This window comes from Tribolium castaneum, chromosome 2 (assembly GCF_031307605.1).
Source record: "Tribolium castaneum strain GA2 chromosome 2, icTriCast1.1, whole genome shotgun sequence".
NCBI classification, from domain to species: Eukaryota; Metazoa; Arthropoda; class Insecta; order Coleoptera; family Tenebrionidae; genus Tribolium; species Tribolium castaneum.
This window is the reverse complement of record NC_087395.1, coordinates 13,162,393-13,174,919: the sequence shown is the minus strand read 5'-3', so window position 1 is coordinate 13,174,919 and position 12,527 is coordinate 13,162,393.

Below are 12,527 nucleotides of genomic sequence, written 5' to 3'. Positions count from 1 at the left end.
CAAATTTGGATGTTTTGATCAAGCTGTTTTGGATGTACGAATGAAATAAAAGCAAAAATTCTTCTTAATAATGGAACTAGAATCAAAATTGGATCTCAAACGGTCAAGGTTGCATTAAGCACTACATAGTAATTTAGAAAATTACAATAATAGATGCGACCGTTGGCGAAATGAAACCATCCACAATTGTGTGAGGGTTTTGTACAGGTAAAAGATGCTCGAATTGGTGGTTGCCTAAACTTGACGCATAAATAAACGAAAACTACTCTTGGTCTGGAAGATCGTTAAAGTCTCAGTTTTTTTACTTTTTATTAACATAAGTCTAAAAACCAAGAAGATGTTGTTTTATAATTTATTGCTTGAAAATCTTCAACTAAATTTATAAATTATTTTACTATAAATTTTGTTTTTTTTTAAAAGCTAGTTATGTTTTCCATTGTGTATTTGAATTATTTTCCCTCTTTTTCAAAATATATTTTTTACTAAGGGGATCTTTCACAAAACTTATCTGCAAACTGCAAATGCATACTTATTTGTTAATGATGATTTGAGATAAGTTTTTTCAATAATCTTAAAATATTTCTTTATTTTTACCACCTCTTTCAAAAATTGATAATTTTATATTTTTTTAATAGTTTATTTCAAAATCCGATTGATTGATCATTTATTTCTTTAGAACCAAGCTTCTTTTTTTTAACAGTCCAAATATTTACGATTTCAAAATACCTGAAAATGCTACCTAAAGTTATCGATTTTTGAAGAAGGTAGAAATACAATTTTTTAGGAAGTATAGATAGTAGGTACGAGCAAATATCTTGAAAGCAGCTAATTATGGGTATCTTAATAAAGTTGTCAACATCTTAAATAAATTGAATACTCGTAATAATAACAAGAATAATAATAATAATCGTAGTAAATCATTCGAAACTTGTAATTTTTTTATTAGGTATACATAAATGTAACTAACGCTGTAAGACCGACCCAGGCATTTCGATAATTTAATGTAGCAATCAAAAATTATAATTATTTGTTGAATTACCATTATATTCGAGATTACATTTTACTGAAATCAAAAAACAAACAATTACAGAACTTAGGTAATGGGACTATTGTTTTCACACTATGTTAAAGTGTATCTGTAATCAACAAATACAGTGTATAATAGTAATTTAACATACAAGTAATGTTAGTATATGCTTTTTAAAAGTTCGAAAAAACAAGTGGCGCAGCCACGAGTTATTTAAAATCTTGAATAACGTAAACGCTATGACGTTACAAGTTAACAAAACATGCAATATTTTATTCTATCTACTATAAAACAGAAAAAAACTGAAAAGATTAACAGCAAGAATTTGAAACGAATGCGTTTTCATTTAAATTATTATAAAACTTTTCAAAAATGATTGTTCATAAGTCTACCATAGAACTCAAATTCATTATGTCGCTTTGTCCAAGTGACTACTGTTTCTGAACACTGTCGTCTCTGTCAAATCTTTATGATTAGCTTTTCACTCCTATGTTTTGCATTTTTCGGCCTTGCAACTCTAATAATAACTAAAATCTCCCCACGGTGGAGCTCGAAAAACGGGCATCCTGTATGCTAAGGTTAGCTCACATGACGTGATTTATAACCTTCTTCTAACTAAATAGCTCAGACACAACCCTGATTAAAACATATTTTTGTTCTCTTTGAGCATTCTTTGATTGGAGCAATTTTCTAGCAAATTAATCCATAATTTTGTGCAATTTTTGAGTTAAATACTTGTACACACGCATCACAGGTTTAAACACACATTTTTAAATCTTGCGCTCATTTCGAAATCTTCTGTATTAAAATATTGTATTTTTTCTATACACATTACAAACTGCTTCAAACCATCTCTTGGGTAGTGGTTGGTGTAGGGCATACTGCTGAGTTAAAAATTCTGATTACAAAAAATATTAAAAGCTTTCTTCACGAGATTTGCCTCTTTTTGGCCAATGTCATCCCTTAGTTAGTTAGTTTGCGAAAACTGTAGATTTTGCCATATTAAATACAAGGTACTTATTGAAGGTTGTACATTTTGATAGTAGAATTCCAAAGAAGTCAAAAGAACTCAATTTACCTTACCGAAATGTTAATAGTTTCTGAGATACAGAAGGTGCATCCTCCACTTTAGCGTCTAAAAATTCGTCAAAAAAATGTAATATAAACAAAGTTTCTTTTTTTTTGAGAACTTTATTCTTAAACTTACATGGCTATCAGTCTGTGGTATTTGAGATAATCAAATTCGGTGGTATCTACGACAAAAAAATTGATGCAAAATTTTGACCACTTTTATAATTTTTTTTATAAATAAGGACACTATTTTCTATGACTGTTTTTACTTATGTTCAAGTTCTTTAATGCCGTGTGTAGGTTTTGAAGAACTAACTTCAAAGATCATATTTCTTCACAATTTTCATTGGTGAAGTTTGGGGCTACCCGTAAGTTTAAGTTTGTTCGCGGACTAAAACCCTCTATTTTCTCAGAAATCATAATTCGGAAACAAGTAAGTCAAGTTATTTTTTATTTCTTTTAAACTTTACTATTACTTTTTAAAATAAACAGCATTGGGCGAAAGTATGGAACCAGCCTTTTGTGCCTAAACTATTTATCTTAGGAAAAAACTAATTAGTACTCTTAGTTCACTTTCATAAAAACCATTGTGGTGGAAATGACTAACCTGTTACCATGACAACTCATATAAAAGTTAATGCCAAGAGTACCCAATTTCCACCACAATGGTTTTTATGAAAGTGAACCGAATGTATATTATCAACTACTTTCAAAATATAATCATTTTTTAAAAATAAGTTTGAAAAAATACTTTGCGGACTCTAATTTATTTATTATTTGACAAAACAATACTTATTGTTTCACCAAATCAGCTGCTACAAAATTCCTTAAATTTCGAAATTAATTTTTTGGTACAAAAAGTGCAAAGTAAAAAAATGCTGTATGATATCTCGTTTATAAGACATTTTGTCGTATTTACTTATCCGTGCGTGCGACAAAATGCGTCTTATAAAACTTGTATCATAATATACTATTAGCGGACTCATCTCATTAAGAACGCGGCTTCTTTGTCGCCTCGTCCATAATCTGATTCGTCCACTAAAACTATTTTGCGGACTTGTTACATAAATAGGTAACTATTTTGAAATTTCTTTTAGTTTTCGAGTTATTAAAAAAAATATTTCTAACGGCACCCTACCATGGCGATTTTTTTGGTAAAAGATTATGCTTAAAATAGTACTTTTAATTCAATAATTTTGAACCAGTCGATGTTTTTAAATAATTTAATAAAGCTGCGTTCTGAGCTCATTACCCTGTTATCCGAATTTGTCCGAAGAGGTTGTATTCATGGATGTTTTTATCCGATTAATTTGATTCGTCAAATTTTTCGCAAATATGAACACCCATGGATACAACGACTTCGACCTAGTTTGAAAAAACTTCATAATGAGCTTCAAAGGCAACTTCAGTTTTTAATTCAGAAAACCACTGGTTCAAAAATAAAATTATTGAATTAGAAGAACATCTTTAAGCATAATCTTTTACCAAAAAATATCACCATGGTAGGGTGCCATTTGAAAAAAAATTTTTTAATAACTTGAAAACTAAAACCAAACCAAAAAATATCACCATGGTAGGACGCCATTTGTAAAAAAAAATTACTAAAATTGAAAGAAATTTCGAAAAATTTTATTCTTGAAAAATGATCACATTTTTAAAGTACCAATTGTTTTTTCCGTAAGGTACATTTTTACGCACAAAACGCTTGGTTCCATTCCCAATGCTGTATGTACAACCTTCAACTTCACCTTGTATACCGAGTGGTCCACAACTCGATTCCCCATCGCAAAGGTGCATATAGTTCAATCCATTCTGAAACTAAAGTTTCTTTTCAAAAAAGTTCTAACTCTGCGTTTGGGAGATAAGAACGTTTGAAAGTAGCTTATCACAAAAGATCTCGCTCCGTAGGACTACGGGACCAAAACACGTTGCTAGAACAAAAATGGATAGAACCAATAATACAAGTGTCGGCCTGAATTATTTTTTGTTCTTTAGTAACGCATCTACAGTTTGAAACTTCTGTATCTCCCAAACGAAGAATAAAAGACCTACTTTTCTTTTATACATATAGGTATTACAAATGTTGTTGCTATTTCCATAGATACGAGTAGTAACCACAAGTGGTTACTATAGTACATTATTTGATTTAGTAATTTTTTTATGTTACTTGATGGAATAAAGTGGCCATTTGGTGATTTTTGTATTCTATCGGTGAAAACATTTAACAAAAATATCCAATGTACTTACGAATATAAAAGTAAACGTTGTTTTTTATACACTTAAAAAAAGGCTGGCATTCCTTTCGTGCTTTACACTTGTATCACTCGTAGATCATGAACAACTTTTCTTTACTTGTATAATCAACTACTATTTTTTCACGTTTGTCATCTTTATTGCTGTTACCACTAGCACATTTCCGTGAGTTGTGGACCATCCTGTAGATATCTAGTACTCATTGAAAAATACACCTTGTGGGTTCGTGGTGTACATACAAAACATTTAACAAATTAGTAAATTTAACAGCACAGCAAATTACGAGGGGCGTTTGATATGTTTGGTAAAAAGCTATGACCCCGTGCATTAACAATTCAACAAAGTTGAAATGAAAAAAGTCGAGTGGTTTGAACTTCAAAAAATTTTGAAAATAACTTGAAAAATTGTACAGGCGCTCAGATTAAAGCAGAATTAGGGGAAGTACAGGGGGACTCTGCTTCTTCTATAAGAACAGTTTACTTCTGGATAAACGAATTTAAACAGGATCAAACATCCACCCATCATGGAACGCGCTGTGGCCGCCCTATCCAAGTCACTACTACTTAAACAATTGTTGAAAGAATTTATAAAATTGTTACAGAGGACCCCAGAGTGTAATGTACTGTACTATAAGTATCTTTTCTGAACGGGTGCACTTTATCCTCCATTAAAAATTGAATATGAAAAAAAAATGTGCAAAGTGGTTGCGGCGATTGTTAAAAGTTTTAACGTAAGTACGTAAGTAATTGGTTTTAATTTAAAACCAAATACTTACATATCGAGACGACGTTTCCCCACAATGTTTTATCACATTTACTTAACAAAAATCATAAAGGTCGCCATCCATCCTACTCACCTGGTATGGTACCATACGACTTGTAGCTGTTTCCAAATTTAATACTTTGGCTTGTTGAAAAAAGAATAGGTTCAACCGAAGACGTCATATTTGCATATATGCGGTTTATTAAAAAAAATTTAATAAAACATATAGTTTTCAAGAATTTTTTCTTTAACTCCAACAACCTAAGTAGTTATCAAGTACCTAATTAGTGAAAAACAAGTTACTAACATTCCGCACTAAAAGTAGCACCAGACCAAAGTTAAGTTTTCCTTTGATATGCTTTTTTTAACGTTTTTAACAATCAGAATGTTTAGAATTAAGTTTTAAAGTGAAGAGAATGTAAAAAAAAACATTTTTCAAATGACCGAAACAAATACACTACCAACAATAAATATTTACAAAAAGACAAACTAAAAACGATTATTAACACTTAAGAATTAATAAAAATTAATAAAAAAATAAGAATTAACACTAAGAATCCAAAATCTATAGCAGAACACGTTTTGAATTTGAATTTGACAGGACCAGAAAAAATAATCAGCGGAGGATTACAACTGCGGTATACTAACCTAACAGTACGCATTAAACACCCCGCCAACAGGTATATTTTAGTGATTTTAATGTTTCCGGGATATTTAAAAAATCTTAATCTCTCGCTGGAACTACTATACAATTAATACCTAATCCAGTTGCTAAAAATCTGCATTCATTTTTATGCTTAGCTGAACTGAATTTCTATAAAGGAAGGAAGGAAGGTATGCTAAGTTTAATACCAAATTGATAAAGTATTTTTAAAATAGAGGTACTAACTTGTGTGATACGTATTTTATACTACGTAGATTGTTTTTTGAAATTATTATACAAAAATGTCAAAATGTAGTGAAAAAAGAGCAGGAATGCAAATCCATTCACTCAGAAAATTTTCATTGCTGTTTTAAATCAGTTGTATTTGGTAATCATTATACATTTTTTTGCAATTTGTCTAAATACATATTATTTCATACATAGTATTTCCATCACATAAATATCTACGTATTACAACTAAATCCTAAAGAAAAACATATTTTTTGTTGTGAATGTCGTTCATTATGTATTTATATGATTGTGTAAACAGCTAATTAATTAGAGACCAAAGTGTAAATTAAATGCAATCTTAAAAAAATAATGCTAAATTTTTACAACCTCATCTAAATTTAATAATAATATTATTAATTATATTACGAGTATAAGAAATCATGTGATTAAATAGTGGTGATAGTGGGTACAGTTCTTTGTTAACAATACTATGTTAATTTAGTTTCAATCTGATTTTAAACATTTACAAAAAATGGTAATATGTGTTATTTTGTAGTGATTTTAATGATTATGCAAATAGATGTTATCAATAAGCCAAAAAGGCCACAACCAAAATATCAAAATTTCTCAAAATCATCAACACACAGCTAAGGCAGTTTAACTTTTCAAACATTTTTTTGATCGTTATTAATTATCGCCTGTTAAAATATCTTCACAACAAGCTTTAAAAGTTATCTTGTATATTGCTCTCTGAAATTCGTCCTACGAACTTGTTCTATAAAACCACTTACAAAAAGTGAGCAATTTTTTTGATATTTGTTGTAGATGCAAAAATGACTTTGATCGCTTATTTATTTTATCCATAAACCATTAATGAGTACAAATAACAAATTTTGTTTAATTAATTTTGATAACTGTCAATTAAGTATTTTATACGTGTTTTGTAAGGTAGAACCACAACACAACATTAATAAAAAGTGTACAGTGAAGTGAATATAGTGGAGAAGGAAGAAAAAGTGGAGTTTTCCATGCAGGTACCTAAAAACGCTTTTTATAAACCAGTTGACTGCCTAAGCTTTCCATTGTTTTTTAATTGGAGCTCATTTGCAAATATCATTAAAAATTAATTCAAATTTGTTTTTTCTCAGTCTATGTGTTTACGTCAGAAATTTTTTGAAATGCAAATAGGAAGCGAGGTATGCATATCAGACCTACGCCACCCCACAAATAAATATGTTGTAAAATAAAATTTTCTTAAGATTTTTAGTTATGCGATGTTACATTATGAAAAATATTAGTGGATTTTAGATTGCTATTATTAAAAAAGTAATTAAATATTGCATAACATAAAAACGAATTTTTTTTTAAAAACGGTCATATGTTTATCATTCATTAAGTTTTTTATAAAGGAAATGGTTCCACGCTTATTTACCAGATATAGAATACTAATAGTTTATGCTTTCAATTTTTTTCTCTACTTCATTTTGATTTTCAAAAACATTGGTAAATTACAACGATCACAAAATTAGGAATTCTACCTGAGATCACAGCATTTTTCAAGATGAAAGGTCATATAACCCTATATTTTTAAGAACGTTCGAAACTAGTTTGAAATTTGTAGATAGTGCATGTTTCTTCCATTCTTTTTCCAGAAGATTCCAAAGCTCAAATGGGTAAGGTACGAATTTTTTGTCCATATCAACTGTTAGATAAAATGTTGTTTAAAAACATAGATTTTTGCAAAACCTACATTTCATTCACTAACGCACTATTTGTTTAATAAAATTTGTTCACTTCTTAAATTTCGTAGCTTTATTATTAAGGAATAATTTAATAATGACTCGACCAAATGTTGCCAAAAATACCTAGTGGGTTGTTACGTTAATTTTAACATGAAAACTGAAAAAAAATACTTTAAACACGATCACACGTTTTTTGTACTTTATCATTCGGCAATTAGGTTAAAAAAAAGAAATACTTTAAGCGAAAAGTCTTGGTTCCACACTTGTTATGTACCCGGTATAAAATATTAATAATTTGTGCTCTCACTACATGATTTTGATTTTCAAAAACGTTGATAAATTGCGACGGTCAACTACCTACTAATTTAAGAATTCTACCTGAGACCACAACATTTTTTTATAAGAAGAAAGGTCATATAACCCTATTTTTTAAGACTGTCTGAAACTAGTTTGAAATTTTTAGAACTTGCATTTTTCTTCCATTCTTTTTTCAAAAGATTCCAAAGTTCAAACAAGTAAACCACAAAGTTTTGGTTCAACACGAATTTTTGTCTTTGGAGAAAATTTAAGTTTTGAGATAAAGATTTTTGTTAAATCTACATTTCATACTAAACCCACTTTTTTTAAAATAAAACTTTTTCAAAGTACGTCACTTCTAAAGTTTCGCTGCTTTACTAAAGAATAATACAATAATGACTTAACCAATTATAAAAATAGCCTAATCATCTTGCGCACAGACTTTATTAGTTGCTACTAAAATGGCATTGACGCAAGAAAAAACAATTCTTAGATTTTTTAGGAGATAATAATTAATATGTAATGTGTGAAGAGAAAAAAACGCTGTTTAATCTGTGCAAATGTGCTTTTTGAACTTGACACACACAAACGCGGACATTGTTCGTTTAAATGATAAATACCTACCTAATTTTTTAGCAACAAAATAAATGTTAAATGAATGACACCGTTTTCTCGAGTCTGAGTGGGTCTAGGGTAAGAACAGTTCAGTATTTTTTTTTCCTACTAAACTAAAATACAACAAAACGTCATGATTTCTGTTATTGGCATACAGGTAGCGTCTGCTTATGAAATAATGTTGCAATTAAAGTGTACATCATGTAGGTGAGGCGGCCTACTTTCCGTCTATAATAACATCAAAACCAGTCTCAAAAAAGAAACCAAAAACGGCTCTTTTGCTGGTCTGGGCTTCCCAGAGGCTGGTTGCTATTTTTTTGATCGATTTACATCTTTGACGTCAATGCAGAGGTGAAGGCAGGTTATTACAAGAGGTAGGTACAGCTCCACCAAGACAAGCCAAACAACAGTCCTATAATTTTTCCATTTTGGACACTCGAATTTATTTTAAATCACTTTCATCGCAGTTAATTATACAGCTTTCTTCCACCAATTATGACAGAATTAATGAATTATGATAAATAATCCCTGTTGGATTATTTAATTTGGGTTATGTGTCCTATTACAATTAGTTGTAACAAAATTCTGGCGAAATTATTCAAATGGTTTCTTTGACTTGCGACAGTGCTATTATGAGGCCATTAAATGTCTCTAATTGGAAGTGAAAAATTCCTGTCATTACGAATAAATTTCCACTGCAACGACAATTCTCGTTTTGGAGAATTTTATTAAGCTGAAAATTATAATTGAGAAATCAAACGTGACAAGGAAAAACCAATTGTACGGGATGGTACACTTTTTGCGGGTCACAGTTCACGACTTATTTAAAATTTTTGTATTGTTGCTGTCTTGTTTGAGGTTTAATAAAGTCATGCACCTCATCAATATGCTACTAACTTAGGTTTCTTTACCAATTAATTAACATTTTTACTATCCTTTGTATATTTAATTTTTTATTATATAGATTATAACATTTGAGCAGCACATCAAAAAAGAATAAGTTTCAGAATGCATGGTTACAAATAGAGATCTTGACTTCAGGGTTCCTTTTGGAATCAAAGAGTGCATTTAAAATAATGTCAAATTATTTTTTTGTTTTTGTAAAAACCCAAACACAATAATATCCAGCATATGTCAAACTAATAATGATTGGGTATTCCGCTTAATTTTTATTTAAAGTAAGCTTTTAATAATAGCTATTATTCTCACGCATTTAAAAAACCCATTTTGTATGACCTAGCAATGTAACAATTTCTTTGTTCTGTAGGTACATTTTTTAAATTTATTTTCCATAAAATTAACAAGCAGATATGGCATAAAATACATATAGATAATTTGGCCATGTCAAACAATAACATTTTACAATGAATGTATCAGACAAAATTTCATTCAGACTTTCAATCATAGTTAAATTTTCAAAATTATATTCGAATATCACATTATTACTTGCTACAATTTTATCTAAAAATACTTGTATTCTAAGCGTAATGAAGAAATAAACAAAATCAAATGCTTTGTAAAAAACATAATGGTCCAAATAGGTTTCTGTTATTTTAAAGAAAATCTCGCTGCTTTTCTCGAACACTGTTTTCTCATTTTTTTGCATGAAAGTGGAAGTTCCTTGACCTCCAGTTAGAAGATTTAGTGTTTAGTTATGTGTTACAACACAAAAATGCATTTAGATACAATGTTTTTGTTTTACAAATAGAATTCTCACGACATGTATCAAATTAAGAAAAATGCAATGCTACTCGTATATTCAATATTATAGTAACAACAAAATATACGACACAACATTACAGAGAAAATGAAACTCGCACAAAATCAGGTCTCGAAAACTCGTTTCAATATGGTTTGTGTGGTCAAGGTAAGATTTGCTAAAAAAATCATTTTTTACATAATCTCAAATGTATTAGTTGTTTACTAGCTAACAGCAAAATTTGTAATTTGTAATTATTAGTCCGGGTTTATTTGCTACAGTCCTAAATTACGCCATCTAAGTATACATACATATTTTAGACATTTGTCGAATTTAAAGAACAAGTAATTGCTATAAATTTATTTCCTTGTAATTCCAAAAAGCCACCCATAAAGCATTTTTTTGCTACAAAGTATTTCTTAATTGTAAATGCAAAAACTGAAAGCTATTTGCTTAAAAATGTAGACAATTAGTTTACTTAAAGTAAATATTTAAAAAAGGTTTGCTTGAAAAAAAGTATAAAAAAACTGTTTGACTTTAAAATTACCAACATTTTTGGTACTTGTGTAGTCAGTCTGGTTTATATGAATAGATACTAGAATTTGCACTTAATGAATAATGATAAAATCATTTAAAATGTTAAAACTTTCCAAATATCAAGTTTTTAGAGAAATGGAATTTTTTATTGTTTTTAGTTATGTGACAGTTTCATGTCAATTAATAAATGATCAAAACCAGTCACATCAAAGACGATAATTGACAAGCATTTTCGGTATTTGCTTCTAAAGTGTATTATAGTGATATTCTACACATAAGAAACAGAGTCTGTGCAGGTTTGTGAAAAACTTTTGCTGCAAATACTCTAAGGTAAAGAATTCAATATTTTAGATAATAATTTTGTTACTTTTCTGTCTAATATTATTTTATTGTCAAATAATGTTGTCAACTACAGATAAAGGCTTAAAACAGTATGTGTTAGTAAAAATGTGCATTGAAAATGGCTTAGGTGATTCAGTCTGCGTCCAACAAATTTTGAAATTTTTCTCTTCTTTATTGAGAAAACATGCTGTAGGTACACTTTTATTTTTGTGGTTTTGAATATGAATTTAAACTGTTGTTTTTTTATTGGGTGGATATTTGGCCAAAATATTCGGAAAGTGGTATTTTTTAGCTATTTTCGAGAACATTAGTTTTACTAAAGGAGATAAAAAGTATGTGGTTCTTATGATGTTTTAAGTACAATTTACGTTTCAAGTTTAGGTATTTCTAACGGTTTACCTTTTCTGAATAATCACGTTTTTCATGTACTATCATATTTGAATTTGACTATATAGAGTTTTACAAGTGCTCTTCAGCTTTATTAAGGAAAATCGTAAAGTTTTATAGTAGTAAATTTCTGGAGTTTTTGCGTTATCACCTATAAATCATGCTTATGTACTAGAAGCAAACATGTTTCAAACCTTTTAATTTTGTTTTCTAAAGGAAAACTATCAATAATATTCGAAAATAAGCAAGAATTGTGTTTTTTCCAAAATGCTTTTAACAAAAGTAATAATCAAAACACATTTTTTTTCGTCTAAAAAGCAGAGTATGGTGTACAACACTGTGTCACTTAATCATAAAAATACTAGAGTTTGTAAAAATTCTTTTTTCGATATCTACTGATTTTTTCAAAATAAGACAACTGGAAGTTTGTGTTTCCTACATAAGTAAATTTTAGGGCCTTTACACTTCTACCGAAATGCCTTTTTAGAACAAATTGCATGACTTTCGTTTGTCTATATATTTTTATACAGGAAAGCCTCGATTATACATAACCGGTTTTCTGTGTCTTTCGATAATACGCGAATTACTATGTGTAAATTTCTACATAAAAAAATGTTTTTGTACTTTTGTTTATTTGTTTCTAATCTTTTCGGAATGAAAGCATTACGTATTTTTTAGTTCTATAAATATACTGTTTTTTTCACAAATCTAAATACCTACCATCACATATGGATCGACTTCTATACGTTCTGTAATTTGCGTTTGCTTCCACATCAGTTCAGTGTTACCAAACATATGACCACAATTTTTGAACAAATTTTAAGTAGGTACCTAAAAATCTCCACCATTTTAAATAAAAAAAAACATACTACCATAGATACAATTTTTATAACTTTAAAATTTAACAAAAAAACAATGATA